A 26,644-nucleotide genomic window follows, 5' to 3' on the forward strand; every position below is an offset into this window, starting at 1 on the left:
CAGTGTTGCTCCAGAGTCCGTTGACACTCACCCGAGGGCCTCCCTTGCACCCAGGGTCGCTTCAGAGTCCATTGACACTCACCTGAGGGTCTCCCACGCACCCAGTGTTGCTCCAGAGTCCGTTGACACTCACCTGAGGGCCTCCCTTGCACCCAGGGTCGCTCCAGAGTTTATTGACAGTCACCCGGGGGTCTCCCTCGCACCCAGGGTCGCTCCAGAGTCCATTGACACTCACCTGAGGGTCTCCCTCGCACCCAGTGTTGCTCCAGAGTCCGTTGACACTCACCCGAGGGCCTCCCTTGCACCCAGGGTCGCTTCAGAGTCCATTGACACTCACCTGAGGGTCTCCCACCCACCCAGTGTTGCTCCAGAGTCCGTTGACACTCACTCGAGGGCCTCTCTTGCACCCATGGTCGCTCCAGAGTCCGTTGACACTCAACCGAGGGTCTCCCTTGCACCCAGGGTTGCTCCAGAGTCCGTTGACACTCAACCGAAGGTCCCCCTCGCACCCAGGGTTGCTCCAGAGTCTATTGACACTCACCCGGGGATCTCCCTCGCACCCAGGGTCGCTCCAGAGTCTATTGACAGTCACCCGGGGGTCTCCCTCGCACCCAGTGTCGCTCCAGAGTCCGTTGACACTCACCCGAGGGCCTCCCTCGCACCCAGGGTCGCTCCAGAGTCCATTGACTCTCACCCGAGGGTCTCCCTTGCACCCAGGGTCGCTCCAGAGTCCATTGACTCTCACCCGAGGGTCTCCCTTGCACCCAGGGTAGCTCCAGAGTCCATTGACAGTCACTCGGGGTCTCCCTCGCACCCAGGGTCGCTTCAGAGTCCATTGACAGTCACCCGGGGGTCTCCCTCGCACCCAGGGTCGCTCCAGAGTCAATTGACAGTCACCCGGGGTCTCCCTCGCACCCAGGGTCGCTTCAGAGTCCATTGACAGTCACCCGGGGGTCTCCCTCGCACCCAGGGTCGCTCCAGAGTCAATTGACAGTCACCCGGGGTCTCCCTCGCACCCAGGGTCGCTTCAGAGTCCATTGACAGTCACCCTGGGTCTCCCTCGCACCCATGGTCGCTCCAGAGTCCGTTGACACTCAACCGAGGGTCTCCCTTGCACCCAGGGTTGCTCCAGAGTCCGTTGACACTCAACCGAAGGTCCCCCTCGCACCCAGGGTCGCTCCAGAGTCTATTGACACTCACCCGGGGATCTCCCTCGCACCCAGGGTTGCTCCAGAGTCTATTGACACTCACCCGGGGATCTCCCTCGCACCCAGGGTTGCTCCAGAGTCTATTGACAGTCACCCGGGGGTCTCCCTCGCACCCAGGGTCGCTCCAGAGTCCGTTGACACTCACCTGAGGGCCTCCCTCGCACCCAGGGTCGCTCCAGAGTCCATTGACTCTCACTCGAGGGTCTCCCTCGCACCCAGGGTCGCTTCAGAGTCCATTGACAGTCACCCGGGGGTCTCCCTCGCACCCAGGGTCGCTTCAGAGTCCATTGACAGTCACCCGGGGTCTCCCTCGCACCCAGGGTCGCTTCAGAATCCATTGACAGTCACCCAGGGGTCTCCCTCGCACCCAGGGTCGCTCCAGAGTCTATTGACAGTCACCAGGGGTCTCCCTCGCACCCAGGGTCGTTCCAGAGTCCATTGACACTCACCCGAGGGTCTCCCTCGCACCCAGGGTCGCTCCAGAGTCCATTGACACTCACCAGATGGTCTCCCTCGCACCCAGGGTCGCTCCAGAGTCCATTGACAGTCACCCGGGGGTCTCCCTCGCACCCAGGGTCGCTCCAGAGTCCATTGACAGTCACCCGGGGGTCTCCCTCGCACCCAGGGTCGCTCGAGAGTCTATTGATAGTCACCCGGGGGTCTCCCTCGCACCCAGGGTCGCTCCAGAGTCTATTGACAGTCACCCGGGGTCTCCCTCGCACCCAGGGTCGCTTCAGAGTCCATTGACAGTCACCCGGGGGTCTCCCTCCTCACACCCAGGGTCGCTCCAGAGTCCATTGACAGTCACCCGGGGGTCTCCCTCGCACACAGGGTCGCTCCAGAGTCTATTGACAATCACAAGGGGGTCTCCCTCGCACCCAGTGTTGCTCCAGAGTCCGTTGACACTCACCCAAGGGCCTCCCTTGCACCCAGGGTCGCTTCAGAGTCCATTGACACTCACCTGAGGGTCTCCCACGCACCCAGTGTTGCTCCAGAGTCCGTTGACACTCACCCGAGGGCCTCCCTTGCACCCAGGGTCCCTCCACAGTCCATTGACACTCACCCGAGGGCCTCCCTCGTACCCAGTGTTGCTCCAGAGTCCGTTGACACTCACCCGAGGGCCTCCCTTGCACCCAGGGTCGCTTCAGAGTCCATTGACACTCACCTGAGGGTCTCCCACGCACCCAGTGTTGCTCCAGAGTCCGTTGACACTCACCTGAGGGCCTCCCTTGCACCCAGGGTCGCTCCAGAGTCTATTGACAGTCACCCGGGGGTCTCCCTCGCACCCAGGGTCGCTCCAGAGTCCATTGACACTCACCTGAGGGTCTCCCTCGCACCCAGTGTTGCTCCAGAGTCCGTTGACACTCACCCGAGGGCCTCCCTTGCACCCAGGGTCGCTTCAGAGTCCATTGACACTCACCTGAGGGTCTCCCACCCACCCAGTGTTGCTCCAGAGTCCGTTGACACTCACTCGAGGGCCTCTCTTGCACCCATGGTCGCTCCAGAGTCCGTTGACACTCAACCGAGGGTCTCCCTTGCACCCAGGGTTGCTCCAGAGTCCGTTGACACTCAACCGAAGGTCCCCCTCGCACCCAGGGTTGCTCCAGAGTCTATTGACACTCACCCGGGGATCTCCCTCGCACCCAGGGTCGCTCCAGAGTCTATTGACAGTCACCCGGGGGTCTCCCTCGCACCCAGTGTCGCTCCAGAGTCCGTTGACACTCACCCGAGGGCCTCCCTCGCACCCAGGGTCGCTCCAGAGTCCATTGACTCTCACCCGAGGGTCTCCCTTGCACCCAGGGTCGCTCCAGAGTCCATTGACTCTCACCCGAGGGTCTCCCTTGCACCCAGGGTTGCTCCAGAGTCCATTGACAGTCACCCGGGGTCTCCCTCGCACCCAGGGTCGCTTCAGAGTCCATTGACAGTCACCCGGGGGTCTCCCTCGCACCCAGGGTCGCTTCAGAGTCCATTGACAGTCACCCGGGGTCTCCCTCGCACCCAGGGTCGCTTCAGAATCCATTGACACTCACCCAGGGGTCTCCCTCGCACCCAGTGTCGCTCCAGAGTCCGTTGACACTCACCCGAGGGCCTCCCTCGCACCCAGGGTCGCTCCAGAGTCCGTTGACACTCACCCGAGGGCCTCCCTTGCACCCAGGGTCGCTTCAGAGTCCATTGACACTCACCTGAGGGTCTCCCACCCACCCAGTGTTGCTCCAGAGTCCGTTGACACTCACTCGAGGGCCTCTCTTGCACCCATGGTCGCTCCAGAGTCCGTTGACACTCAACCGAGGGTCTCCCTTGCACCCAGGGTTGCTCCAGAGTCCGTTGACACTCAACCGAAGGTCCCCCTCGCACCCAGGGTTGCTCCAGAGTCTATTGACACTCACCCGGGGATCTCCCTCGCACCCAGGGTCGCTCCAGAGTCTATTGACACTCACCCGGGGATCTCCCTCGCACCCAGGGTTGCTCCAGAGTCTATTGACAGTCACCCGGGGGTCTCCCTCGCACCCAGGGTCGCTCCAGAGTCCGTTGACACTCACCCGAGGGCCTCCCTCGCACCCAGGGTCGCTCGGAGTCCATTGACTCTCACCCGAGGGTCTCCCTTGCACCCAGGGTCGCTCCAGAGTCCATTGACTCTCACCCGAGGGTCTCCCTTGCACCCAGGGTTGCTCCAGAGTCCATTGACAGTCACCCGGGGTCTCCCTCGCACCCAGGGTCGCTTCAGAGTCCATTGACAGTCACCCGGGGGTCTCCCTCGCACCCAGGGTCGCTTCAGAGTCCATTGACAGTCACCCGGGGTCTCCCTCGCACCCAGGGTCGCTTCAGAATCCATTGACACTCACCCAGGGGTCTCCCTCGCACCCAGGGTCGTTCCAGAGTCCATTGACACTCACCCGAGGGTCTCCCTCGCACCCAGGGTCGCTCCAGAGTCCATTGACACTCACCAGATGGTCTCCCTCGCACCCAGGGTCGCTCCAGAGTCCATTGACAGTCACCCGGGGGTCTCCCTCGCACCCAGGGTCGCTCCAGACTCCATTGACAGTCACCCGGGGGTCTCCCTCGCACCCAGGGTCGCTCGAGAGTCTATTGACAGTCACCCGGGGGTCTCCCTCGCACCCAGGGTCGCTCCAGAGTCTATTGACAGTCACCCGGGGGCTCCCTCGCACCCAGGGTCGCTTCAGAGTCCATTGACAGTCACCCGGGGGTCTCCCTCCTCGCACCCAGGGTCGCTCCAGAGTCCATTGACAGTCACCCGGGGGTCTCCCTCGCACACAGGGTCGCTCCAGAGTCTATTGACAATCACAAGGGGGTCTCCCTCGCACCCAGTGTTGCTCCAGAGTCCGTTGACACTCACCCGAGGGCCTCCCTTGCACCCAGGGTCGCTTCAGAGTCCATTGACACTCACCTGAGGGTCTCCCACGCACCCAGTGTTGCTCCAGAGTCCGTTGACACTCACCCGAGGGCCTCCCTTGCACCCAGGGTCCCTCCACAGTCCATTGACACTCACCCGAGGGCCTCCCTCGTACCCAGTGTTGCTCCAGAGTCCGTTGACACTCACCCGAGGGCCTCCCTTGCACCCAGGGTCGCTTCAGAGTCCATTGACACTCACCTGAGGGTCTCCCACGCACCCAGTGTTGCTCCAGAGTCCGTTGACACTCACCTGAGGGCCTCCCTTGCACCCAGGGTCGCTCCAGAGTCTATTGACAGTCACCCGGGGGTCTCCCTCGCACCCAGGGTCGCTCCAGAGTCTATTGACAATCACCCGGGGGTCTCCCTCGCACCCAGGGTCGCTCCAGAATCCATTGACACTCACCAGATGGTCTCCCTCGCACCCAGGGTCGCTCCAGAGTCCATTGACACTCACCTGAGGGTCTCCCTCGCACCCAGTGTTGCTCCAGAGTCCGTTGACACTCACCCGAGGGCCTCCCTTGCACCCAGGGTCGCTTCAGAGTCCATTGACACTCACCTGAGGGTCTCCCACCCACCCAGTGTTGCTCCAGAGTCCGTTGACACTCACCCGAGGGCCTCCCTTGCACCCATGGTCGCTCCAGAGTCCGTTGACACTCAACCGAGGGTCTCCCTTGCACCCAGGGTTGCTCCAGAGTCCGTTGACACTCAACCGAAGGTCCCCCTCGCACCCAGGGTTGCTCCAGAGTCTATTGACACTCACCCGGGGATCTCCCTCGCACCCAGGGTCGCTCCAGAGTCTATTGACAGTCACCCGGGGGTCTCCCTCGCACCCAGTGTCGCTCCAGAGTCCGTTGACACTCACCTGAGGGCCTCCCTCGCACCCAGGGTCGCTCCAGAGTCCATTGACTCTCACCCGAGGGTCTCCCTTGCACCCACGGTCGCTCCAGAGTCCATTGACTCTCACCCGAGCGTCTCCCTTGCACCCAGGGTCGCTCCAGAGTCCATTGACAGTCACCCGGGGTCTCCCTCGCACCCAGGGTCGCTTCAGAGTCCATTGACAGTCACCCGGGGGTCTCCCTCGCACCCAGGGTCGCTCCAGAGTCTATTGACAGTCACCCGGGGTCTCCCTCGCACCCAGGGTCGCTTCAGAGTCCATTGACAGTCACCCTGGGTCTCCCTCGCACCCAGGGTCGCTTCAGAATCCATTGACACTCACCCAGGGGTCTCCCTCGCACCCAGGGTCGCTCCAGAGTCCATTGACACTCACCCGAGGGTCTCCCTTGCACCCAGGGTCGCTTCAGAGTCCATTGACACTCACCCGAGGGTCTCCCTCGCACCCAGGGTCGCTCCAGAGTCCATTGACACTCACCAGATGGTCTCCCTCGCACCCAGGGCCGCTCCAGAGTCCATTGACACTCACCTGAGGGTCTCCCTCGCACCCAGTGTTGCTCCAGAGTCCGTTGACACTCACCCGAGGGTCTCCCTTGCACCCAGGGTCGCTCCAGAGTCCGTTGACACTCAACCGAGGGTCTCCCTCGCACCCAGGGTCGCTCCAGAGTCCGTTGACACTCACCCGAGGGCCTCCCTCGCACCCAGGGTCGCTCCAGAGTCCATTGACTCTCACCCGAGGGTCTCCCTTGCACCCAGGGTCGCTTCAGAGTCCGTTGACACTCAACCAAGGGTCTCCCTCGCACCCAGGGTCGCTCCAGAGTCTGTTGACACTCACCCGGGGGTCTCCCTCGCACCCAGGGTCGCTCCAGAGTCCGTTGACACTCACCCGAGGGCTTCCCTCGCACCCAGGGTCGCTCCAGAGTCCGTTGACACTCACCCAGGGGTCTCCCTCGCACCCAGGGTCGCTCCAGAGTCCGTTGACACTCACCAGATGGTCTCCCTCGCACCCAGGGTCGCTCCAGAGTCCATTCACACTCACCAGATGGTCTCCCTCGCACCCAGGGTCGCTCCAGAGTCCATTGACACTCAACCGAGGGTCTCCCTCGCACCCAGGGTTGCTCCAGAGTCCACTGACACTCACCCGAGGGTCTCCCTTGCACCCAGGGTTGCTCCAGAGTCCGTTGACACTCAACCGAAGGTCCCCCCCGCACCCAGGGTCGCTCCAGAGTCTGTTGACACTCACCCGGCGGTCTCCCTCGCACCCAGGATCGCTCCAGAGTCCGTTGACACTCACCCGAGGGCCTCCCTCGCACCCAGGGTCGCTCCAGAGTCCATTGACTCTCACCCGAGGGTCTCCCTCACACCCAGGGTTGCTCCAGAGTCTATTGACACTCACCCAGGGGTCTCCCTCGCACCCAGGGTCACTCCAGAGTCCATTGACAATCACCCGGGGGTCTCCCTCACACCCAGGGTCGCTCCAGAGTCCATTAACTCTCACCCGAGGGTCTCCCTCGCACCCAGGGTCGCTCCAGAGTCTATTGACAGTCACCCGGGGTCTCCCTCGCACCCAGGGTCGCTTCAGAGTCCATTGACAGTCACCCAGGGGTCTCCCTCCTCGCACCCAGGGTCGCTCCAGAGTCTATTGACAGTCACCCGAGGGTCTCCCTCGCACCCAGGGTCGCTTCAGAGTCCATTGACAGTCACCCGGGGGTCTCCCTCGCACCCAGGGTTGCTCCAGAGTCCATTGACTCTCACCCGAGGGTCTCCCTTGCACCCATGGTCGCTCCAGAGTCCATTGACTCTCACCCGAGGGTCTCCCTCGCACCCAGGGTCGCTTCAGAGTCCATTGACAGTCACCCGGGGGTCTCCCTCGCACCCAGGGTCGCTTCAGAGTCCATTGACAGTCACCCGGGGTCTCCCTCGCACCCAGGGTCGCTTCAGAATCCATTGACACTCACCCAGGGGTCTCCCTCGCACCCAGGGTCGCTCCAGAGTCTATTGACAGTCACCAGGGGTCTCCCTCGCACCCAGGGTCGCTCCAGAGTACATTGACACTCACCCGAGAGTCTCCCTCGCACCCAGGGTCGCTCCAGAGTCCATTGACACTCACCAGATGGTCTCCCTCGCACCCAGGGTCGCTCCAGAGTCCATTGACAGTCACCCGGGGGTCTTCTCGCACCCAGGATCGCTCCAGAGTCCATTGACAGTCACCCGGGGGTCTCTCTCGCACCCAGGGTCGCTCCAGAGTCTATTGACAGTCACCCGGGTGTCTCCCTCGCACCCAGGGTCGCTCCAGAGTCTATTGACAGTCACCAGGGGTCTCCCTCGCACCCAGGGTCGCTTCAGAGTCCATTGACAGTCACCCGGGGGTCTCCCTCCTCGCACCCAGGGTCGCTCCAGAGTCCATTGACAGTCACCCGGGGGTCTCCCTCGCACACAGGGTCGCTCCAGAGTCTATTGACAATCACCCGGGGGTCTCCCTCGCACCCAGGCTCGCTCCAGAATCCATTGACACTCACCAGATGGTCTCCCTCGCACCCAGGGTCGCTCCAGAGTCCATTGACACTCACCCGAGGGCCTCCCTTGCACCCAGGGTCCCTCCACAGTCCATTGACACTCACCCAAGGGCCTCCCTCATACCCAGTGTTGCTCCAGAGTCCGTTGACACTCACCCGAGGGCCTCCCTTGCACCCAGGGTCGCTTCAGAGTCCATTGACACTCACCTGAGGGTCTCCCACGCACCCAGTGTTGCTCCAGAGTCCGTTGACACTCACCCGAGGGCCTCCCTTGCACCCAGGGTCGCTCCAGAGTCTATTGACAGTCACCCGGGGGTCTCCCTCGCACCCAGGGTCGCTCCAGAGTCTATTGACAATCACCCGGGGGTCTCCCTCGCACCCAGGGTCGCTCCAGAATCCATTGACACTCACCAGATGGTCTCCCTCGCACCCAGGGTCGCTCCAGAGTCCATTGACACTCACCTGAGGGTCTCCCTCGCACCCAGTGTTGCTCCAGAGTCCGTTGACACTCACCCGAGGGCCTCCCTTGCACCCAGGGTCGCTTCAGAGTCCATTGACACTCACCTGAGGGTCTCCCACGCACCCAGTGTTGCTCCAGAGTCCATTGACACTCACCCGAGGGCCTCCCTTGCACCCATGGTCGCTCCAGAGTCCGTTGACACTCAACCGAGGGTCTCCCTTGCACCCAGGGTTGCTCCAGAGTCCGTTGACACTCAACCGAAGGTCCCCCTCGCACCCAGGGTCGCTCCAGAGTCTATTGACACTCACCCGGGGATCTCCCTCGCACCCAGGGTTGCTCCAGAGTCTATTGACACTCACCCGGGGATCTCCCTCGCACCCAGGGTCGCTCCAGAGTCTATTGACAGTCACCCGGGGGTCTCCCTCGCACCCAGGGTCGCTCCAGAGTCTGTTGACACTCACCCGAGGGCCTCCCTCGCACCCAGGGTCGCTCCAGAGTCCATTGACTCTCACCCGAGGGTCTCCCTTGCACCCAGGGTCGCTCCAGAGTCCATTGACTCTCTCCCGAGGGTCTCCCTTGCACCCAGGGTCGCTCCAGAGTCCATTGACAGTCAACCGGGGTCTCCCTCGCACCCAGGGTCGCTTCAGAGTCCATTGACAGTCACCCGGGGGTCTCCCTCGCACCCAGGGTCGCTCCAGAGTCTATTGACAGTCACCCGGGGTCTCCCTCGCACCCAGGGTCGCTTCAGAGTCCATTGACAGTCACCCTGGGTCTCCCTCGCACCCAGGGTCGCTTCAGAATCCATTGACACTCACCCAGGGGTCTCCCTCGCACCCAGGGTCGCTCCAGAGTCCATTGACACTCACCCGAGGGTCTCCCTTGCACCCAGGGTCGCTTCAGAGTCCATTGACACTCACCCGAGGGTCTCCCTTGCACCCAGGGTCGCTCCAGAGTCCATTGACACTCACCAGATGGTCTCCCTCGCACCCAGGGTCGCTCCAGAGTCCATTGACACTCACCTGAGGGTCTCCCTCGCACCCAGTGTTGCTCCAGAGTCCGTTGACACTCACCCGAGGGTCTCCCTTGCACCCAGGGTCGCTCCAGAGTCCGTTGACACTCAACCGAGGGTCTCCCTCGCACCCAGGGTCGCTCCAGAGTCCGTTGACACTCACCTGAGGGCCTCCCTCGCACCCAGGGTCGCTCCAGAGTCCATTGACTCTCACCCGAGGGTCTCCCTTGCACCCAGGGTCGCTTCAGAGTCCGTTGACACTCAACCGAGGGTCTCCCTCGCACCCAGGGTCGCTCCAGAGTCTGTTGACACTCACCCGGGGGTCTCCCTCGCACCCAGGGTCGCTCCAGAGTCCATTGACACTCACCCGAGGGCTTCCCTCGCACCCAGGGTCGCTCCAGAGTCCGTTGACACTCACCCGGGGGTCTCCCTCGCACCCAGGGTCGCTCCAGAGTCCGTTGACACTCACCAGATGGTCTCCCTCGCACCCAGGGTCGCTCCAGAGTCCATTGACACTCACCAGATGGTCTCCCTCGCACCCAGGGTCGCTCCAGAGTCCATTGACACTCACCCGAGGGTCTCCCTCGCACCCAGGGTTGCTCCAGAGTCCATTGACACTCACCCGAGGGTCTCCCTTGCACCCAGGGTTGCTCCAGAGTCCGTTGACACTCAACCGAAGGTCCCCCTCGCACCCAGGGTCGCTCCAGAGTCTATTGACACTCACCCAGGGGTCTCCCTCGCACCCAGGGTCACTCCAGAGTCCATTGACAATCACCCGGGGGTCTCCCTCACACCCAGGGTCACTCTAGAGTCCATTAACTCTCACCCGAGGGTCTCCCTCGCACCCAGGGTCGCTCCAGAGTCTATTGACAGTCACCCGGGGTCTCCCTCGCACCCAGGGTCGCTTCAGAGTCCATTGACAGTCACCCAGGGGTCTCCCTCCTCGCACCCAGGGTCGCTCCAGAGTCTATTGACAGTCACCCGGGGGTCTCCCTCGCACCCAGGTTCGCTCCAGAGTCCATTGACACTCACCCGGGGGTCTCCCTCGCACCCAGGGTCGCTCCAGAGTCCATTGACTCTCACCCGATGGTCTCCCTCGCACCCAGGGTCGCTCCAGAGTCCATTGACACTCAACCGAGGATCTCCTTCACACCCGGGGTCCCTCCACAGTCCATTGACACTCACCCGGGTCTCCTTACACCCTTGGGTTCCTCCAGGGTCCCTAACACTCGCCCTGGAGCCTCGGGTGCTCCCTCGCAGGAGTCCGAGTCAGGAGAGCAGCGGGAGAAGGGCAGGGGGTCATGTCGGTGGGGCCGGGGCAGCCTCACCACGCCATGAGCTGGATCTCCTCTGCTGTGAGTCGGCACACTCCTACTTGCATACACACAGAGGACCGGAGTCCCAGTAGCGGTCACCGGGCGTTTTGTTTTCCGGTGGGCCAGAGGGGCGGGAGTCGGTTTTGTGTCCATGGGGGCCGGTTTTGCAGCAGCACTGCAATATCGCCCCCTGTAACAGAATCCAGAGAGCTGCTTCTTACTGGAACCCCTCCCCTCCATCCCCCTCCTCCAGGGCCGGTCGAGCAGCAATCTGCCAGGCAGGGGCGCGTTGGCACTGCGGGCACTCGGGCATGGGCCGAAGGGCTGGTGTCTCAGTGCACTCTCTGGGCTGTTTTTAGTGCTTGCGCCCTGCGTTGCACTGCGTAGCAGTGCTGCGTAGCAAGAGTCCTTTTGTCTGGGATTTCAAAATGGACCTAGGAAATGCACACGCACATGCGTGTTAATTTCCTATGGTCCATTTTGATTGGGCTTGTAGTGCGTGTTGTTTTGTAACAGAACAAGCAATAGGCCATAGGCGGTCGCGTAGTTCTGCCTATGGCATATTAGTGTCTGTTACGCGGACCAAAGCCTATATGTTGTCAATTAAAGTGCCCAGACACGGGCGCGAAAACTGAAAACATATGCTTCGCAGTGGCGCGGACATGTTTTTTTTTTACAAAGCTTTCAGTGCCGCTTGTTTGTGCTGTAAACGCCTGCCTTTGCTAATAAAATAACGGCCCACACAGAGGCATCAACCGATTGTAAGATGCTTCGGATCTTTTCAGGAGTAACGCCTCTATATGTGCTTTTAAAAATTGTTTGGGTCTAAAGGACTAATCATTTTGCATAAAATTAACACTTGCCGGTCCTCTGTTAAGCTCTTATACTTCCATTTGATGAAATATCTTTTCAATATTTATTTCCATTCAATTTTAAAAATCACCTACATTCCAGGATGCCGCTATCTAAAATGTATCACAGTAAAATAATTTAAGTAGAACATGCTTTCTTCTGCAATATTCAAAGATAAACATCGGAATTACTGTCGCCTTCCATATTATTCATGATATGAGTGTATAAAAAACGCGATCCTTATTCACTGTTCTTGTTTTGGTTGCTGGCACTCTGTGCTCAGTGCCGGGAACTCTGTAGGCAGGACGGGGGGGCTGGGATGATAAACGCTGACGTCAACTATGCTCCCCCAGGCTCGACCTGCAGTCCCACTTCCTGCCTGATATTGACACACTGACCGGCTTTGCCATTGCTTTAAAGAGTGGAGTCTCGGAGAGTGAAGTAAGTGTAGATACTCTACGAACAACAGGGCTCTAGGCCCGTGCTACGAACAGGGAACTACTGCAGGGCACTGAATGTTGTGCGTGTGAGTACTCACCGCCAGGTCTCTCTTAGAGTATGCGTTGCAGGGTACTGCTGAGGTGAATTTAACTAAACATTGCCTTGAATGTCAACAGCTTTGAACCTGTTTGGGAACACACACAACCACACACACACACAACTACACACACACAACCACACACACACAACCACATATTCAACCACACCCACAACCACACACAACCACTCAACCACACAAACAACCACAACCACACACACAACCACACAACCACACCCAACCACACAAACACTCACAACTACACACACAAACAACCACACACACAACCACATGCACAACCACACCCACACCCAAACAACCACACACAACCACACCCAGACCCACACAATCACACACAACCACAAAGCCACAACCACACACATAAACACACACAACCACACACACAACCACACAAACACACACATACAACAGCCCACAAACAACCACACACCAACACACACAACCACACACACACAACCACACATTCAACCACACCCACAACCACACACACACACAACCACACCCTACCACACACACACAAACAACCACAACCACACACAACCACATAAAACTACGCCCAACCACACACAAACACACACAACCACACACAAAACCACATACACAACCACACCCACACCCACACAACCACACACAGAACCACACACACAACCACACAACCACACACAACCATACAACCAGTCACACACACAACCATACACAACCACACACAACCACACACACAACCACACATGCATAAACACACACAACCACACAACACAAACAACCGCACACACAACCACATACACAACCACACCCACACCCAGACAACCACACCCACAACCACACACAACCACAAAGTCACAACCACACACAACCAAACACACACATAAACACACACACAACCACACTCACAACCACACAAACACGCACACATACAACTACATACAAACACACACACACAAACACACCCAACCACACACAACCACACAACCACGCACACACAACAACCACACGCACAACCACACATACAACAGTCCACACACAACCACACACCAACACACACAACCACACACCCAACCACACATTCAACCACACCCACAACCACACACACACAACCACACACAACCATTCAACCACACAAACAACCACAACCACACACAACCACATAAAACCACTCCCAACCACACACAAACACACACAACCACACACACAACCACATACACAACCACACCCACACAACCAAACACACACAACCACACCCACAACCACCCAACCAAAACCACACACAACCACAGTCATGCACACAACCACACACAACCACACACACACAACCACACATACACAACCACACCCAACCACAAACACAAGCACAAGCACACACACAACCACACACACAACCACACACACAACCACACACACAACCACATACACAACCACACACAAAACCACACACAACAACAACCACACACACAGCCACAACCACACACACAACCACAATCACACAACCACACACAACCACAACCACACACACAACCACATACACAACCACACACAACCACACACACAACCACACACACACACACAACCACACACAACCACACACACAACCACAAACACAACGCACACAACCACACACACACACAACCACACACACAACACACACACACAACCACAAACACACACAACCACACACACAACCACTCGCACAACCACAACCACACACACAACCACAACAACACATACAACCACACACACAACCACACACACACACAACCACACCATCAGTGCACACTTTCACCAGGCACAGACACCATCAGTCATCAGTGCATGCTTTCACCAGGCACACACACACCACCAGCCGTCAGTGCACGCTTCCACCAGGCACACACACCACCAGCCGGCAGTGTACACTTCCACCAGGCACACACACCACCAGCCATTAGTGCACAATTTCTACAGGCATACGCACCAACAGTCATCAGTGCACACATCAATTCTTAATACATCCACAATGAACTATTGTAACAATCGCAGTACGGCCCATGTGAGAAGTTGGCCTGATGTGCAGTGCTCACTATTCTAGTGATCACTATATATCAGTCCAAACAACCCTTATTGATGATTGGTTGTAAGTCAACCTTATAGACCAGCTATCCTAGTAGCATGGATACGAGCAGTCTAAGGCCAAGACTCTAGAGGGCGTGTTAAGCCAGCTGTTTTACCATCACATTACCCCTTGAACACCCAGTGAAAGGACACCACACAAGTGTTATGAAAATAAACAGTGTATTTATTAGAATCACAACAGCCCTGTACTCTTTATGAGGACAGGGTGCTAGGCACACAACAAAACTCTTACAAAAATACTTAAGTTAGCACAGTATATACAAATGCCCGAGGGGCACGAAAAACCATATACTCTAAAAGTGGAATGCGAAATTACTATCAGGTAAGTACAGTACTAATAGGCTTTGGGATCGCTAGGACTTGACTAGGGAATCGTTAGATTACTTCTAGGAGACCTAGGGGACTCGGGTGCAGAGTGTGCACTCTCACGCGGGATGCGGGACAAAGTCTATGGAAGCTAGTAAAGGCAAAGTTAGTGTTCACGGGCGAACCCGACCTGGTAGGGAGAAAACGACAGTGGATCCTGACCCTTGGATAGTGAGGCTATGCTGGGGCACCGAAATGCCGAAGTTACCTAGCCCAGGGGCTGCAGCTGCATAGGTCTCAAAAGACGTTGGGAATCCTCGTTGCCGGACCAGGAGCCTGGAAGAAAGATGCTGGCAGGCGACCAGTGAAGATTGTTCGAGTTGATCCAAGCCTGGATCTTGAAGATGGATGACACCTGAAAGCAGAGGGGACCAAGTTCGTGACTACTAGCCAGTAGTCAGTGGGCACCAGGAGGGCACCGGATGGTAGTCACCTCGACTAGGTGAGTGGGCGACGCTGGCTCTGCAGATCTCACGGACCAGGAGGCGTTGTCGGCGACCAGGATGGAGAGGCGAGCTGTCCCACGATGGATGAAGCTGTCGGCGTCGAAGTTACCCAGGATTGGTGTGAGAAGTTGGCCTGATGTGCAGTGCTCACTATTCTAGTGATCACTATATATCAGTCCAAACAACCCTTATTGATGATTGGTTGTAAGTCAACCTTATAGACCAGCTATCCTAGTAGCATGGATACGAGCAGTCTAAGGCTAAGACTCTAGAGGGCGTGTTAAGCCAGCTGTTTTACCATCACATTACCCCTTGAACACCCAGTGAAAGGACACCACACAAGTTGTTATGAAAATAAACAGTGTATTTATTTATAACAAGACTACCCTGGCTCTTTATGAGACAGGGAGCTAAGCACACAACAAAACTCTTACGAAAATACTTTTAAGTTAGCACGTTACACAAATGCCCGAGGGGCACGAAAAACCATATACGCTAAAAGTGGAATGCGAATTACTAGCAGGTAAGTAACAGTTCTAATAGGCTTTGGAATCGCTAGGACTGGACTAGGGAATCGTTAGATTACTACTAGGAGGCCCAGGGGACTCGGGTGCAGAGTGTGCACTCTCACGCGGGATGCGGGACAAAGTCTATGGAAGCTAGAATTCACAAAGTTAGTGTTCACGGGCGAACCCGACCTGGTAGGGAGAAAACGACAGTGGATCCTGACCCTTGGATAGTGAGGCTATGCTGAGACACCGGAGTGCCGAAGTTACCTAGCCCAGGGGCTGCAGCTGCATAGGTCTGAAAAGACGTCGGGGATCTCGTTGCCGGACCAGGAGCCTGGAAGGAAGAAGTTGCTGGCAGGCGACCAGTGAAGGAAAGTTCGATGGATCCAAGCCTGGATCAAGGAAGAAGAAAACCTGAAAGCAGAGGGGACCAAGTTCTTGAATCACTAGCCAGTGATTAAGTGGGCACCAGGATGGCACCGGGCGAAGTCACCGCAGTCAGGTGAGTGGGCGCTGCTGGGCTCTGCAGTCTCTCGGACCAGGAGGCGTTGTCGGCGACCAGGATGGAGGTGCGAGCTGTCCCACGAAGGATGAAGTCGTTGGCGTCGAAGTCACCCAGGATTGGGCAACAAGCCTTGGCTAATTCAAGCCCACGCGGTGGACTCAAAATGGCGTCTTGAGTGGACCAGGAGGGTCCGGGGGGCTCCTCTTCTGGAAGGGAGCAAGGGCCAGTCTGGAGCAACCAGACCAGCAGCAGAAATGTCGTCGGGCGTCGTCAGGAAGGCCACAAGCCAACGGGCTAGTAGCCAAACAACGCGGTGAGCAGCGGAAAGCAGAAGGGCCCCACGCAGATCGTGGAGATGCTGGGGGGCTGCACTTCGGAGCTGGAGCTGCTCAGAGTCGGGGCTTCTCGGACCCCAAAGCACTCACCAGTAGATTACTCGGCGGGCTTGCTGGAAAGAAGTCGTGCAGTCTTGAAGATGGCCGGTCCCTTGAGGTCTCGTCGCACCCACGGTTCTCAGCTGGGCTGTAGAGGCGGGTAGAGGTCAGAGGTGCCAGGGAAGCCGGTTCTCGTCGAGCTGGGCAGTCGGATTCCGGAGGAAGGACTTACAGCAGACCGCAGTGTTCTTAGATGGTGCCTGCGGATGCAGGGTGACTACTCCTTAGTCACAAGGGAGAAATCTTAGGAAGAAGTCTTGAGTTCCTTTCGCAGAAAGTAGTTTCAGGATTCAAAGATGATCTGATTTGGAAGGGGGCCAGTCTCTACCTTTATCCTGTAAAAAGGGGCTGGCACGCGACTAAGTCCTGCCCTATGGGTGGGACTAGGAGGGGGGTGGTTACACCCACTTCCTTGGCGGGCTTTTCCCCAGGCCAGGGGCTGGAGTGCCCCTGGAACTGGTTCCAGCCAGCCTATGCACAGTGAGCACCGGGGTGCCACGTGCAGTCACCTTCCTCTAAAGCCCTGCCTACCTACAATACACAAAACCCTGTCTGGGACGGTGCTGGCACCGCCCCTGGCAGGAAACCCTTTGTCCTTATCTCCTGCTCTGGGAGGACTCCCAGCAGCAGGAGGGCAGACTTGTGTCTCGGTGGCAGCATCCATTTTGTGGATGCTAAGGCTCTGTCTGACTTTTAACCGGGTTATAGGTTACATGCATGTCGTGTCCCTCTAGAAGGGTGGAATGCTAACCCCGTTGCCAGAATTGGCGAGGGGTTAGTATTCCAATTCGTATGACACCTTACTCGACATGTTTTGATAAAGCGATACCAGAGTTGGCATTTAACCGCGAGGATTATAATGCACTTAAGAGTATATGGTATGCGATATCATGGAAACGGCTAAGGGATGGATCCCGAAAGCCGCAGACAGGCTCAGCTCATGCTAGAGCACCATCTCACACGATTCCAAGCACTCTGCCTTCAGGATTGTTAAGGCCTGCCATAGGAGTGACTGATAGGAGATCTGTGTGTCCATTTTAGGGTTAGATATAGGTATACTATATCTAAAGCAAAGGGTGATTACACCACCTTGCCCCAGCTGTCAAGCAGCCAGTTGTGTCAGATTTGGATGGCCAGCCAGGGGTGGCATAATACATGCTGCAGTCCCTGGTAGGCCCTGGGTACACCTATGCCCTGGGTACCTAGGGTACACTGTACAGGGACTGATAAGGTGGCTCAGTATCCAATTTAGATATGTACCTAAGGTACATGGAATCCATTTTATAGAGAGAGCAGTGGGCCTGAGGTCCTGAACAGCAGGGCCTCAGGTCAACTAAGTCAGAAAACCAGCAAAACACCAGGCAAAAAAGTTGGGGGCAACCATAGTCAGGGGTCAACCTTCCTACATAACCCCCCCCAAACGAAAGGAGATAAGGCTATCCTTGTCCAGGTAAGCCTATATTGCCTAAGTGGCCATTTAAGGAAGTACCAGCACTGGCATGGTTACCCCCTATGTCATGGTCCACTAAGCAATCCCTCACCCTAAGGGTGTCTGAGGGTCTCCACCATAGGGAATCTCTACCTGTGGTGTGTTTTGTCAAAGAAAAAGGCTGGTGCTGAAATGGAGTACTGAAGTGAGGCTCCACTAATTTTGGGCTCAGCTTCCTCCAATCATTTTCCACCATATAGGCCTTTCTTTCCAAGGCTGAGTTGTTTTGGGCTCTCAGGGTCAACCTCTGGCTACCTACAGCTGGAGGTTGGGTCCCTCTGTTTGGCTTACTGGAGGGACAGGTCAGGTCTGGGGCCCTCAGGTCCCAAGTTTGGCTGTGCCCAACAGTGTCCATCTGTGGGAGGTCCCTAACTAATTTTAAGGGGGATCCCTCAGGAGTATGTTTTATTTTCACTTGGCTAGGACTACTAGCTTCAGTGCCCTTAATCTGCTGATTGGGAAATTCTTTTGGACAGGGGGCCCTTTGGGGTCCAACACTGGCCTCCCTGACCTCTACAGCCCTGGGCTGACTGAGGCAGGGTAGAGAGGGGCAGGTTACCTGCTCCAGACTGGGTCCCACCTTGGAAGGGTCCACTGACATCAGGGGTTCTGCCAGGCTAGGCCTGACTACCTCTGTGGCAGTTTCTTCACAAGGGGTCAGATCACAAGGAGGCTGATCCTTTCCTAAAGTCTGGTGGGAGGGAGATTTCTCTTCCTCCTCAATACTCTCTGTCTGAGTGGAGTGATCCATAGTTTCAGGCTTCACAACACTGTCATCTGTCTGAGTTTGAGCTGTGGCCATCACAACTCTCCCAACCTTTTCAGGAGGGGGCTCAGTTTGGGTGTGGGCTGTGACCATCACAGCCTGGACAACCTGTTCTGGGAAGGAAGTTGTCTGAGATTGGGTTGTGACTGGCACAACCCTCCTGACCTGTTCAGGGAGGATATCTTGGACTGGGGCTGTGGCTACCACTGCCCCACTAACCTTACCATGGATGTTCACCATTTTAGAATGGGTCTCTTGCTCTACTTCAGCCCAGGCTGAGAGCTCTAAATCATTCCCCAGTAGGCAATCTACAGGCAAGTTTGGTGACACTGCCACTCTCTTGTGGCCAGTGACACCTCCCCAGCTGAGATTGACCACTGCCATGGGATGATCTCTCTGTACTCCATCAATATTGGTCACCTGGTATGTGGCACCAGGTAAAAGTTGCCTTGAGGGGACTAGACTCTCAGTCACCATAGTGATGCTAGCCCCTGTATCTCTATAGGCCTCAACTTTTATACCATTGATGAGGGGCTCCTGTCTGTACTTGCCCAAAGTGTTGGGACAAGTTGTGAAGTTGGCAAACCCCATGCCAGTCTCACAGACAAGAGTATCTAAGTTTGGGGACCTGGTTAGGCCAGAGTCCCCAGGAACTCCCAAAGTAAATGCACCCAAATTCTTGGGGGCACTCCCACCACCTGGGGGATTACTACTAGTAGTAACAGGAGGTTTGGGAATGTTACTTGGGGGTATGTTTTCCTTATTGTTATTCTTGGGGCAACTGCTGTCAGTTTTTAAATGACCCACCTGTTTACAGGGATAACAATAAGGTTTCTTCTGATTGTTGGAAGGGTTCTGGGACCCACCCCCCTCAGAGGATTTTTGGGGCCCTGGTGTGGTTTGATCTGAAGATTTATTCCCACCCTTCTCTTGAGGCTTGGTTGATTCCTTTTTCTGGTCACCACCTTGGTTCTTGGGCCTAATCCTGGTTCTGACCCATTTGTCTGCCCTCTTACCCAATTCTTGTGGAGAGGTCAGATCAGAGTCTACCAGGTGCTGGTGTAATAACTGGTTCTGACAATTATTTAAGACTTGCTCTCTCATAATTAGATTATACAATCCCTTGAAATCAGTAACCTTACTACCCAGTAGCCAGCCTTCCAAAGCCTTAGTGGCACAATCAACAAAGTCTGACCAGTCCTGAGACTGAGTTTTCTGGGTGTCTCTGAACAGCAACCTGTACTGCTCAGTGGTTAAACCAAACCCATCAACCAGTGCATTTTTCAGGACCTGGTAATTGTTAGCATCCTCCACTCTTGTAGTGAGGAGCTTATCTCTACCTTTACCATCAAAGGAGAGCCACAGTATAGCTGCCCACTGACTCTGGGGAATGCCCTGCACAGTGCAGGCCCTCTCCAGAGCAGCCATCCATTTCTGGATGTCATCCCCTTGCTTAAAGGGGGGCACTATTTTAGTCAGGTGTTTAGTATCTAAACCCTTCTCTCTATCTCTTGGGAGATTGCTGCCACCAGTGGGAGCTAGCCCACTCATCTGCTGCTCTCTTGCCAGGGCAAGCTTCTCTTTGGCCAGGGCAATTTCTTCCCTTTCAATCCTCAGTTCAGCTTGTCTCATCCTAGCCTCATGCTCCTTTCTCTGAGGGGAAGTAAATCTCCTCTGTGGAGGATTCCTTCTCCCCTGAGAAGAGGCATTAGAGTGCAGAGATCTATTGGAGTCCCTAGAAAGAGATCTATCTCTCCTAACTCCAAGGTTAGGCCCACTTCGGGTTAGTACTGGGGGGCCCCCAGATCCTAGCCCAAGTAAGTCTAAGTTGGTCCTAGTTAGCCTTCTGACTACCTCAAGACCCTTGTCTACCTCATCCCCAGAGAGTACCTCCTGATCCTCCTCCTCAACTGCTGAATCAGTGTTGTGGAGATCTGGATCCCCAGAGGTTCCCTCTAAGGCTGGCATGTTCTCATGTAACTGAGAAAGCTTTCTGGCATCATATGTCTCTAAGAGACCTATCAGAAAGGAAGTGGTGGGGTTAGACCCCTGCTTCAGTTTCCTGGAGACACAGATCTGTCTCATCTCATGAAAGCTGAGAGCTGCATATCTTGAAGTGACCTGTGGAGGGTCAACACTGACCAGGGGAGTCTCAGTAGAGTCCTCCTGAGTCGACATGCTTTTCTAGTGAGGTGTAAGTGGTGCACTTACCTACACTATATGTTTGCCTACTGATCCCTTGCTAGAGTTGTAGTTTAGGGTGTGCTAGGCCCTAGGAGCTACAACAGCTGGTTCAGTAGAACTCAGAGTATTCTAAGCTAAGTTATATGTACCTTTAGTACTTATGTGATCTTTCACAAGATATTCTTAGGGCATGTGTGGTAAAACAACAGCAAGCTCAAATCCCAACCGCTGCTCACCAATGTGAGAAGTTGGCCTGATGTGCAGTGCTCACTATTCTAGTGATCACTATATATCAGTCCAAACAACCCTTATTGATGATTGGTTGTAAGTCAACCTTATAGACCAGCTATCCTAGTAGCATGGATACGAGCAGTCTAAGGCTAAGACTCTAGAGGGCGTGTTAAGCCAGCTGTTTTACCATCACATTACCCCTTGAACACCCAGTGAAAGGACACCACACAAGTTGTTATGAAAATAAACAGTGTATTTATTTATAACAAGACTACCCTGGCTCTTTATGAGACAGGGAGCTAAGCACACAACAAAACTCTTACGAAAATACTTTTAAGTTAGCACGTTACACAAATGCCCGAGGGGCACGAAAAACCATATACGCTAAAAGTGGAATGCGAATTACTAGCAGGTAAGTAACAGTTCTAATAGGCTTTGGAATCGCTAGGACTGGACTAGGGAATCGTTAGATTACTACTAGGAGGCCCAGGGGACTCGGGTGCAGAGTGTGCACTCTCACGCGGGATGCGGGACAAAGTCTATGGAAGCTAGAATTCACAAAGTTAGTGTTCACGGGCGAACCCGACCTGGTAGGGAGAAAACGACAGTGGATCCTGACCCTTGGATAGTGAGGCTATGCTGAGACACCGGAGTGCCGAAGTTACCTAGCCCAGGGGCTGCAGCTGCATAGGTCTGAAAAGACGTCGGGGATCTCGTTGCCGGACCAGGAGCCTGGAAGGAAGAAGTTGCTGGCAGGCGACCAGTGAAGGAAAGTTCGATGGATCCAAGCCTGGATCAAGGAAGAAGAAAACCTCAAAGCAGAGGGGACCAAGTTCTTGAATCACTAGCCAGTGATTAAGTGGGCACCAGGATGGCACCGGGCGAAGTCACCGCAGTCAGGTGAGTGGGCGCTGCTGGGCTCTGCAGTCTCTCGGACCAGGAGGCGTTGTCGGCGACCAGGATGGAGGTGCGAGCTGTCCCACGAAGGATGAAGTCGTTGGCGTCGAAGTCACCCAGGATTGGGCAACAAGCCTTGGCTAATTCAAGCCCACGCGGTGGACTCAAAATGGCGTCTTGAGTGGACCAGGAGGCTCCGGGGGGCTCCTCTTCTGGAAGGGAGCAAGGGCCAGTCTGGAGCAACCAGACCAGCAGCAGAAATGTCGTCGGGCGTCGTCAGGAAGGCCACAAGCCAACGGGCTAGTAGCCAAACAACGCGGTGAGCAGCGGAAAGCAGAAGGGCCCCACGCAGATCGTGGAGATGCTGGGGGGCTGCACTTCGGAGCTGGAGCTGCTCAGAGTCGGGGCTTCTCGGACCCCAAAGCACTCACCAGTAGATTACTCGGCGGGCTTGCTGGAAAGAAGTCGTGCAGTCTTGAAGATGGCCGGTCCCTTGAGGTCTCGTCGCACCCACGGTTCTCAGCTGGGCTGTAGAGGCGGGTAGAGGTCAGAGGTGCCAGGGAAGCCGGTTCTCGTCGAGCTGGGCAGTCGGATTCCGGAGGAAGGACTTACAGCAGACCGCAGTGTTCTTAGATGGTGCCTGCGGATGCAGGGTGACTACTCCTTAGTCACAAGGGAGAAATCTTAGGAAGAAGTCTTGAGTTCCTTTCGCAGAAAGTAGTTTCAGGATTCAAAGATGATCTGATTTGGAAGGGGGCCAGTCTCTACCTTTATCCTGTAAAAAGGGGCTGGCACGCGACTAAGTCCTGCCCTATGGGTGGGACTAGGAGGGGGGTGGTTACACCCACTTCCTTGGCGGGCTTTTCCCCAGGCCAGGGGCTGGAGTGCCCCTGGAACTGGTTCCAGCCAGCCTATGCACAGTGAGCACCGGGGTGCCACGTGCAGTCACCTTCCTCTAAAGCCCTGCCTACCTACAATACACAAAACCCTGTCTGGGACGGTGCTGGCACCGCCCCTGGCAGGAAACCCTTTGTCCTTATCTCCTGCTCTGGGAGGACTCCCAGCAGCAGGAGGGCAGACTTGTGTCTCGGTGGCAGCATCCATTTTGTGGATGCTAAGGCTCTGTCTGACTTTTAACCGGGTTATAGGTTACATGCATGTCGTGTCCCTCTAGAAGGGTGGAATGCTAACCCCGTCGCCAGAATTGGCGAGGGGTTAGTATTCCAATTCGTATGACACCTTACTCGACATGTTTTGATAAAGCGATACCAGAGTTGGCATTTAACCGCGAGGATTATAATGCACTTAAGAGTATATGGTATGCGATATCATGGAAACGGCTAAGGGATGGATCCCGAAAGCCGCAGACAGGCTCAGCTCATGCTAGAGCACCATCTCACACGATTCCAAGCACTCTGCCTTCAGGATTGTTAAGGCCTGCCATAGGAGTGACTGATAGGAGATCTGTGTGTCCATTTTAGGGTTAGATATAGGTATACTATATCTAAAGCAAAGGGTGATTACACCACCTTGCCCCAGCTGTCAAGCAGCCAGTTGTGTCAGATTTGGATGGCCAGCCAGGGGTGGCATAATACATGCTGCAGTCCCTGGAAGGCCCTGGGTACACCTATGCCCTGGGTACCTAGGGTACACTGTACAGGGACTGATAAGGTGGCTCAGTATCCAATTTAGATATGTACCTAAGGTACATGGAATCCATTTTATAGAGAGAGCAGTGGGCCTGAGGTCCTGAACAGCAGGGCCTCAGGTCAACTAAGTCAGAAAACCAGCAAAACACCAGGCAAAAAAGTTGGGGGCAACCATAGTCAGGGGTCAACCTTCCTACAATTGGGCAACAAGCCTTGGCTAATTCAAGCCCACGCGGTGGACTCAAAATGGCGTCTTGAGTGGACCAGGAGGGTCCGGGGTGCTCCTCTTCGGGAAGGGAGCAAGGGCCAGTCTGGAGCAACCAGACCAGCAGCAGTGATGTCGTCGGGCGTCGTTCAGAAGGCCACAAGCCAGCGGGCTAGTAGCCAAACAACGCGGTGAGCAGCAGAAAGCAGAAGGGCCCCACGCCGATCGTGGAGATGCTGGGGGGCTGCTCTTCGGTGCTGGAGCTGCTCAGGGTCGGGGCTTCTCGGACCCCAAAGCACTCACCAGGAAATTACTCCGCGGGCTTGCTGTGCAGAAGTCGTGCAGTCTTGAAGATGGCCGGTCCCTCGAGGTCTCGTCGCACCCACGGTTCTCAGCTTGGCTGTAGAGGTGGGTAGATGTCAGAGGTGCCAGGGAAGCCGGTTCTCGTCGAGCTGGGCAGTCGGATTCCGGAGGAAGGACGTGCAGCAGACCGCAGTGTTCTTGATGGTGCCTGCGGATGCAGGGTGACTACTCCTTAGCCACAAGGGAGAATCTTGAAGAAGGAAATCTTGAAGTCCTTTCGTAGAAAGTCGTGTCTTGATTCCAAAGATGATCTAATTTGGAAGGGGGCCAGTCCCTACCTTTATCTGGGAAAAGGGGGCTGGCACGCGACTAGGTCCTGCCCTATGGGTGGGACCAGGAGGGGGGTGGTTACACCCACTTCCTTGGCGGGCTTTTCCCCAGCACAGGGTCTGGAGTGTCCCTGGAACTGGTTCAAGCCAGCCTATGCACAGTGAGCACCGGGGTGCCACGTGCAGTCACCTTCCTCTGAAGCCCTGCCTACCTACAATACACAAAATCCTGTCTGGGACGGTGCTGGCACCGCCCCTGGCAGGAAACCCTTTGTCCTTATCTCCTGCTCTGGGAGGACTCCCAGCAGCAGGAGGGCAGACTTGTGTCTCGGTGGCAGCATCCATTTTGTGGAGCTGAGGCTCTGTTTGACTTTAACCGGGGTTAGGGGTTACATACATGTCGTGTCCCTCTAGAAGGGTGGAATGCTAACCCCGTCGCCAGAATTGGCGAGGGGTTAGTATTCCAATTCGTATGACACCTTACTCGACATGTTTTGATAAAGCGATACCAGAGTTGGCATATAACCGCGAGGATTATAATGCACTTAAGAGTATATGGTATGCGATATCATGGAAACAGCTAAGGGATGGATCCCGAAAGCCGCAGACAGGCTCAGCTCATGCCAGAGCACCATCTCACACGATTCCAAGCACTCTGCCTTCAGGATTGTTAAGGCCTGCCATAGGAGTGACTGATAGGAGATCTGTGTGTCCATTTTAGGGTTAGATATAGGTATACTATATCTAAAGCAAAGGGTGAGTACACCACCTTGCCCCAGCTGTCGTGCAGCCAGTTGTGTCAGTTTAGTTAGTCAGCCCAGGGGTGGCATAATACATGCTTCAGCCCCTGGGAGACTTCTGGGTACACCTCAGCCCTGGGTACAGGGACTTGGAGAGGGCCCAGTGCCAATTCAGTACCTGAGTACAATTTGGATAGAGAGAACAGCTAGGCTGTGGGTCTGATTAGCAGGCCCACAGCCAGGGAAAGTCGTAAACCAGTGCAGCAAAAAGCAAAAATCTGGGTGATCATAGGATTGCAGACCCTACTCTCCTACATGACCCCCCCCAAACTTTGGGACAATAAACTAACCTTGACCAGGTGAGTCTTCTTGCTCTAAGTGGAAATACCTGGAGAGCCCATCAGCATTGCTGTGATCAGTACCAGGTCTATGCTCCACTGTAAAATCCATCCCCTGTAGGGAAATGGACCACCTAAGCAGTTTGGGGTTTTCACCCTTCATCTGATTTAGCCACAAGAGGGGCTTATGGTCGGTCTGAATGGTGAAGTGAGTGCCAAACAAGTAGGCCCTCAGCTTCTTCAGGGCCCAAACCACAGCAAAGGCCTCCCTCTCAATAGCTGACCATTTTTTCTCTCTGGGTGTCAACCTTCTACTAATGAAAGCAATAGGCTGATCATTACCATCAAAATTCAGTTGAGACAGAACAGCCCCCACACCCAACTCAGAAGCATCTGTTTGGACAATGAATGGCTTGGAGTAATCTGGACTCTTTAGGATAGGTGCTGTGCACATGGCCTGCTTTAGGTCATTGAATGCTTTCTGACAGCTTGCTGTCCACTGAACTTTCTTTGGCATCTTTTTGCTTGTCAAGTCATTAAGAGGGGTCAATATGGACCCATAAGTTCTGACAAACTTCCTATAGTACCCAGTCAGGCCCAAGAAAGCTCGAACCTGAGTCTGGGTGGTTGGAGGAGTCCAGTCCTTGATGGCCTGTATCTTACTCTCCAGTGGCTGAACCTGGCCTCCACCTACAAGGTGGCCCAGGTATACAACCTGTGTCTGCCCTATCTGGCACTTTGTGGCCTTGATAGTGAGGCCTGCCTTTTGCAGAGCCTCTAACACTTTCCTCAGGTGGACCAGGTGATCCTCCCAGGTGGAGCTAACGACAGCAATATCATCAAGATATGCTGCACAGAAGTCATCCAGCCCAGTGAGGACTTGATTCACCAACCTTTGGAAGGTGGCAGGTGCATTTTTCAATCC

The sequence above is a fragment of the Lissotriton helveticus genome, chromosome 5_1 (genome assembly GCF_964261635.1).
Source record: "Lissotriton helveticus chromosome 5_1, aLisHel1.1, whole genome shotgun sequence".
Classification (NCBI taxonomy): Eukaryota; Metazoa; Chordata; class Amphibia; order Caudata; family Salamandridae; genus Lissotriton; species Lissotriton helveticus.